Source organism: Phragmites australis, chromosome 2, assembly GCF_958298935.1.
Source record: "Phragmites australis chromosome 2, lpPhrAust1.1, whole genome shotgun sequence".
Classification (NCBI taxonomy): domain Eukaryota; kingdom Viridiplantae; phylum Streptophyta; class Magnoliopsida; order Poales; family Poaceae; genus Phragmites; species Phragmites australis.
In genome coordinates this window covers 12,639,872-12,647,012 of record NC_084922.1, presented here as the reverse complement: position 1 = coordinate 12,647,012, position 7,141 = coordinate 12,639,872, and the positions used below count along the sequence as shown (strand labels likewise).

Below are 7,141 nucleotides of genomic sequence, written 5' to 3'. Positions count from 1 at the left end.
ATGCAAACTGAGAAGGCAGAGCATTTCAGCCCAAGTGCCCAACGGCCCAATTTTTTGGACTTAACATGAAATAGTTTTGACCCCTATCGGGAAAGTCTATTTTTTTCCTGCAAGTATAATATCAGATATCAAACCTCTCTCAACTAACAATACCAAACAATACTAGAAAAATAGCACGCTATTACCGCGTCATATTGACCCATCACTAAAATAGATACGTATAAAAAAAGATGGCAGATAATATATAATTATAAGAACTGCTACTCATGAGTAGTAGTTCTAGATGTTTATAATAGCTTTAGAGCAACACATGATATAAGAAGTGCTACTCATGAGTAGTAGTTCCAGATGATTATAATAGCTTTAGAGCAACACATGATAGAAGTGCTGTTCTTAGATACATATGTAAGAAGAAATGCTGCTCATGCATAGTAGTTGTAGATGAGTATATTAGCTTTAGATTAGGATGATGTTGATAGGAGCAATTGGTACAAGTTGGTCAGCTTGCTCAATCATAACTTGTGCTTGAACCTATGACAAAAGAAATATAAGTAGAGAATTGGAAGTGCAGTGCATATGAAAATGGTTTTTTTTGAAAATACAAATACCTGCTAGAAATTATGCCATGCTTCTGTTGCTTTTGTTACATGTTGGATGGCCCCCGTTTGGTCGTTTTGAATGACAAAAAGCTCCTCCATCGACTTAAAGTAGTACCAATCATCTTCCACTAACCTAGCATGACTACAAGCAAAGACAACCCTAATCATTGTTATACGGTTTGGTGTCACTCCTTCAGATTTCATCAAGTCAAAAACCGTCAAGCCTAAGCACTTCTCCTATTCTTTGCCAAACTAGAGATTATGGTGCTGCATGTGATTACATCCCTTTAGGGCATCCTACAGAACAAGGCATTTGACTCCATTGATGTTGACAAATTAAATCAGTTAATGATATGAATCAAATTTATTAATATAGAAAAGGTAGTTGCCCTTTCAGGAGGCCATATAAAGACATAGGTATGGCATGGGTTGATATGTCACATGAACTTGTCGGTATGAAAATTTTGTGGGCTGTCTAGATTGTATTTCGTGCAGGTTACCGATTGATTCTATTCCATCCCTTTGCCTCGGTAACTTATGTCTATGAGGTTGGCGTAAAACCAACCCAAAGCATCAATAAATAATTAGCATTGACATATACACATCGACATTACTTCTCTCTCTATCAAGATTGGTGACAGGGCAGCAAGTCTGCAGTCACATAGATGTGAACTGTACTCTATCTTTGAGGATGGAAGTGCCCTCTGGAACGAAGTTGTGGTGTTGTCTGAAAATTTTCTACCATTTTAATTAGGTTTGAATTTTTCAATATTGATCCCATACGGGGTCACTGCATAATGCTAATTGCTAATTGCCTTAATACAAGATATGCACACTGGCACATCCCAATATCTGAATCTCATATTTCTAGAGCTCTATCATGACAACTACAAGCATTTCTACTAACTCTGCAATTTACCAAAGTGTGAAATCTTAGTTTTTGACTCTGCAATGAGCAGTAGTCTTTAGCTTTTCAATCTTCAACTGAAGCATAGCATCTTTGGAACTTGCAGAACTTATAATTGGACAATAGAACTTCCAGAATGATCAATAGTTATCCTTTGTTGGGTCATTTCAGGATTGATGAGCTAATGGATCACTATCTCCAACCAAAATTTGCACAGTGATACAAGGACATAAATTACTGACCTAATGTCATGCTCCTAATGCTGAATTGAGCAATGTTCTATCAGTATCTTCTTCACAGTTTGAAATTTCGCATACCATGTAAGTATATCGATCAGCGAGGCCACCAGTGCGTGTCCGTTGCAAACCGCCCTCATGCCGGATTTCACTCGAACAAAAGCACATAGAAACATAGAAGCATATGTGTAGCAATCAGAACATTTTAAAACCGCATCAAACGAGTAGTGTACTACTCACCAGAGCAGTGCCTTGCTCGTCCAGGATTTGTCTCCGGCCGCGGCGTTGATGGCTGTCTCTGCCATGTCACACCTCCCCTCCGACCTGCCTCATTGCCATCAGCCTTAGCTCCTTGTCGTTGAAACCCACAGCTTCCATTGCTTCCCTATGGCCATGCCAGTATGATCCTCCCCGGCACCTCCTGCTACACCATACCATCAGACCATCTCTATCCGTCTCCCGACGCCAGTGGGAAGTGGGGAGCTGGGCGCAAGCCAGCGACATGCATAAAGCACGCACACCACCGTTGTGTGCTCGCCGCGATCAGCCTCACTGATGCACCTTGCCGCAGCATCCCCTGCTCCTATCACCGCTAGGAGAGAGAGCTAGAGAACATGGTGTTGAAGATGAGGTTCTTGTTGGTGTCCTCGAAGGTGAGTCAACTGCAGAGCTAGATGCACCAGACAACCACCACACCACCATGGCTGCCGCTGCCACGGCCAGCGTGTGCGCCACGTACGTGAATGGCGCCGCCAGCACTCTGGTCTGCTCGACGTCATGCGACGATATGAATGGCAGTAGGTGCTGGAGGAACTTGTCAGGGAGAGAGCCGAGGTGGTTCGCGCGGCGTGCTGCAGCAACTCTCTTGCTCCTCATGGCCTCGCTCCGCTGAGACATTCCGTTGAGCAAGTGTCAGGCGTTGGCGCTGCGGGAGGATAAACAAATTCAGCGGCATCTCACACTGAACCAGAGGAAGGGAGACACACACACAAAGTACTACTCATAGCGTTAGCACCTCCCCTATGAGGTCCCGTGCCATGAACCTGCGTGGCGTGTACGACGCAGTGGTGGGCTGCGACCATTATCGGAGGCCGTGCCACGCGTGCCAGCCTCCGGGCACGCCATAGGAATGACCGTCGGGGCAGGAGGCGAGGCCATCGTCGAAGGTTGCGCCGATGATAGCGTCCCACAACCTGGGCATGCCGATGATGGCATCACGCAGCCTTGCCTCCTACGCTGTCTGCTGCTCGTCTGCGTGCTCCGCCGACTCGATCGCGGCCGTGTGCTGCCTTCTTCTGTCCTTGGCCCAGCGCAAGCATGTGGTTGTGACGGGATATCCCGGTGACCACCGCTGCCCTGCGGCGTAGCAATGCGAGGAAGAGGAGGAGGGCAAATCACACGGGAGCCAGACCTCACCCATTCATGAGAACCAGCACAGGAAGCATCTAGACAGAGATAGAACGGGAGACCTCTCGGCAAGATGACGTACGATTGTAGTCCTTAGTTAAAGCATCTAGCCAACACAGGAAGCATCTAGACAGAGATAGAACGGGAGACCTCTTGGCAAGATGACGTTCTAGATAGAGATAGAACATGAGAGCCACTTGCTTTGGTTGTATTGTCATTAATCATTAAAAATAGGGAGATTATAGTAAAAATAGCCCTATTAGGATATGATTGTGATTTTGGTGATTAATGACAATATAGTTAATGGGACTAACATGTTTGTTAAGAATATATGTTAGTAGGTCTTATGGATGCAATATATGAAGAAGTCACCGTAGCTGGGACAAAGTTAGACTGAATTAGAGAAGTCCTAGGAAGATTTACCTCACCAGATGGTCTGGTGCTCTGTGTGTTGAACTCATAAGATCATATTTGACAAAGTGGAGAAAGGCCTAAAGACCTCACTAGAAGGTTCGGTGATAAGAGAAGATACACACAGAAGCATTTCGTCCAGAGAAGGTTGCAGCCATTGAAGTTAAAGATCAAAGCACCATATGGTCCGGTGATCAATGTATTGCACACACCAGACAATGAACAGTGCAAATGGACAAAAGAAGGTCAACACACTAGAAGGTCTGGTGTATGTCTTGTACACACCGGAGGCTTAACACCGGGCTAATTTACACAGGGTGCCAAGTGTTAAGGAACGAAGTTCAAGGCACCAGATGGTCCGGTGATGAATGCTGTGTACACCAGAGTATTATTTACACAGAGGGTTGCATTGGCTCGGTTGGCTGAAATCAACTAACCGGATAGTCCGGTGATAGAGATAAAGTATACACCAAAGTGTCTGGTCTTCACAGAGGCTTGAGTGGGATTCCAACGGCTAGTTTGTGAAAGTATACTCACCGGAAGGTTCGGTGTTAATACTAGTGTTCTCACCGGATCATCCAGTGTTAACAACTTTTCTAAACCGTTGGGTTAATGACTAGTGCGTGGGTTTGAGGCTATACATACCACTCTACTTAGTCATTTGAAGGTGTGGCATGCTGCTGGAGTCCAGAGAAGTTCATGTATACCTGAGAAGACATCCAAACCACCAAAGTGCTTAAAGTGATTATCCATGGCGATTAAGCACAAGATTAAAGAGTGTTTAGTGCTTATAGGCCTAGAGAGAGTGTTGCTAGGTGATTTCTGCCTAGAGAGTAGATCAAGGAGTGATCCAACCTTGTACCAAGTGGTACGCTGGCATCTTGGAGTCTTGGTGACTCGTCGACAAGCTTGTTGACCCTCTGACTTGGTGTGGAGTGGCGACAAGAAGTGTGTACGGGTACGTGGAGACCCTTGCCTTGGTGGCTCAAGCTCCGAAATGATCATGGCGGCAAGAAACCGAAAGAGAGGCTAGTGGTGAGACCTTGCTTTGGTGGCTTTGGTGGCTTGGTCCGGACATGTCAGTCGGGATGGAGCGGTGCACGAAGCCGCACACGATCGATCAAAGGATAGATGTTACAATTGTAACAAATTTGGCCATCATGCGAAGGAGTGTCACAAGGCTCGTCGGGAGCGGTGTGAGGAGGTCAATCTGGTGAAAGGCGATGACAATCAGCTAATGCTGCTCCTGGCTAAGGTGGAGCATGTCGAGCTGATGCGTATCTCTGTCGACCCAGAGATGCTGCTGGGCATTGGCGTCGGCTTGCAGGAGGGCGTCTGGTATTTGGATAACGACGCTAGCAATCATATGACCAGGAGCCGAGCAACTTTCTTGTCCCTCGACCAGAGTGTGAATGGGATGGTGTTGCTTGGCAAGGACATTACTGTGAAAATATGTGGAAAAGGCACCATCAACCTTCAGTTCAAGAATGATGAGCATCGTGCGCTGACAGAGGTATACTACATTCCCTAGCTTCAAAACAATATAATTAGCCTTGGGCAACTTGAGGAAGGAGGATGCAAGATTACTCTTGAAGATGGAGTATTGACCATCCTTGATCAAGATCGAAGACTATTGGCACGCGTTACTCGGTCCGACAACAGAATGTACAAGTTGAACCTCAGCCTAGAGAACCCGGTCTGCTTGCTGATGAAGGGCCATGATCCAGCATGGGTATGACATGAAAGGTATGGGCACTTGAACTATCGTTCATTGAAGAAATTGGGAAGTTTCAGATGGTGGAAGGTATGCCTGAGGTGGATCACCTAGAGCAATTCTGACAAAGCTGTGTGCTGGGCAAGCAGACCAGGAAGCCATTTCCTCAAGCATCAACATATTGTGCAAAGCGTGAGTTAGAATTGGTTCATGGTGATCTTTGTGGTCCAATGACGCTAGATACATCAAGGGGAAACATGTACTTTTGCCTATTTGTTGATGATTTCAGCAGATTTATGTGGATTGGAGTAATGAAAGCCAAAGGAGAGGCATTGAAATTCTTCAAGAAAGTAAAGGCCCATGTAGAAAGTGTAGCAGATGTGAAGCTCTAAGCATTTCGCACTAATAGAGGTGGTGAATTCAATTCGGTTGAGTTCACAAGCTTCTGTGATGAGCAGGGAATTAGGAGGTACACAACAACACCATACACCCCCAACAAAATGGTTTTGTTGAGTGCAGAAACCGAACAATGGTGGAAATGGCCATATGTATGCTCAAAGGGGGTAGAGTCTCTGAGGAGTTCTGGGCTGAGGCAGTCAGAACAACAGTATATGTGCTCAATAGGATGCCAACTTGGTGCCTAGAAGGATAGACCCCGTATGAAGCCTTGTTCAGAAGGAAGCCCAAAGTGCACCATTTGAGGACCTTCGGTTGCATTGCACATATGAAGAAGCTGGGGCGCCTGAACAATTGAAGCTGGCAGACAGGTCGGTGCCCACTGTCTTGCTTGGGTATGAGGATGATCCAAGGCATACAAACTGTTTGAGCCAGTTGAGAAGAGAGTGCTTGTAAGCAGAGATGTGGTGTTTGAAGAAGAAAAGTGTTGGAAATGGGAGAGCACAACAGAACGTAGTGACCTAGAGATTTTCACTATTGAATTTCTCTATGAAGATAATGTGGGTACTTCTGATGGACGATCCGGTGATCATGTCTATGTGCGTATGTGCAAGGTAATGAATAGCAAATAGCGGGGTGGTAGCGGATTGATGTCGGGGTAGCAGATTGCGGACGATAAGTTCCAATAGCAGAATTTTAAAAATACTCACAATTTTGAGTATAGATCATGATATTTGACTTAATAATATAGTAAAATAGCAATTAGCAACTAGAAAACATACGGTGACAAATCAATACGAAGTTACGAACATATAAGTATATAAATTAAAAGAAGAAACAAACATCAAGTTTCCCTTGTAAGTCTCAGTAATGAAAGTGCTAAGTCCTAAATCCAAAGATGTAAAGCCAAAGCAAATCAACGGTATCTGGAGACTGGAGCTGACCTGATGAGCAAGGCTAATTGCTACTGCAGCCCGCAATAGTGGCCCACTAATTGTTATTGTAGCCCGCAATAGCGCTCGCTAACTGCTATTGTGGCCGCTAAGTTACAGGCCGCTATATTTGGTCCGCTACCTTGATGCGGTAGTGGTAGAGGTCCGCTACGGCAGTAGCGGGAGCTATAACAGCTGCTACGAATGCTATTTGTTACCTTGGGTATGTGTACGCGAGTGTGTGTGCCTGGAATAAAGAACATCGGTTCAGAAAGTCCAGACTTAGTGCGTGTGTGCATGAGTCGTTGGTCGGCCGTGAGAAGAGGATCATGGAGTTGATGCGTGACGAAATTGGAGGGTGTTTAATTGTGGAGCTATGCGTGAGTGCCTACGGGCTAACAAAAGAAAAAACCAAAAATGAAGGGGTGAAGTTCATTGTTGAACCCTGGAAAAATCCCGCTCTATCTTCTTGCCTGATCTTACTGTTCATCGCCCGAAACAAGTCCGTTTCAGCTATGAGCGTTCATCCCATTGGGCAA

The 7,141-nt window shown here is 45.4% G+C and overlaps 1 long non-coding RNA gene across 1 annotated transcript; it reads right to left on the bottom strand.

Annotated features, from left to right (window-relative positions):
* Positions 1–319: 319 nt before the first annotated feature.
* Positions 320–2,162, bottom strand: LOC133909868 (uncharacterized). The gene is made up of 3 exons (XR_009908447.1): positions 1,824–2,162; positions 609–896; positions 320–531 (listed from the first exon to the last, which is right to left on the bottom strand). It is a non-coding gene; the product is annotated as an uncharacterized LOC133909868 (long non-coding RNA).
* Between the last annotated feature and the right edge of the window lie 4,979 nt (positions 2,163–7,141).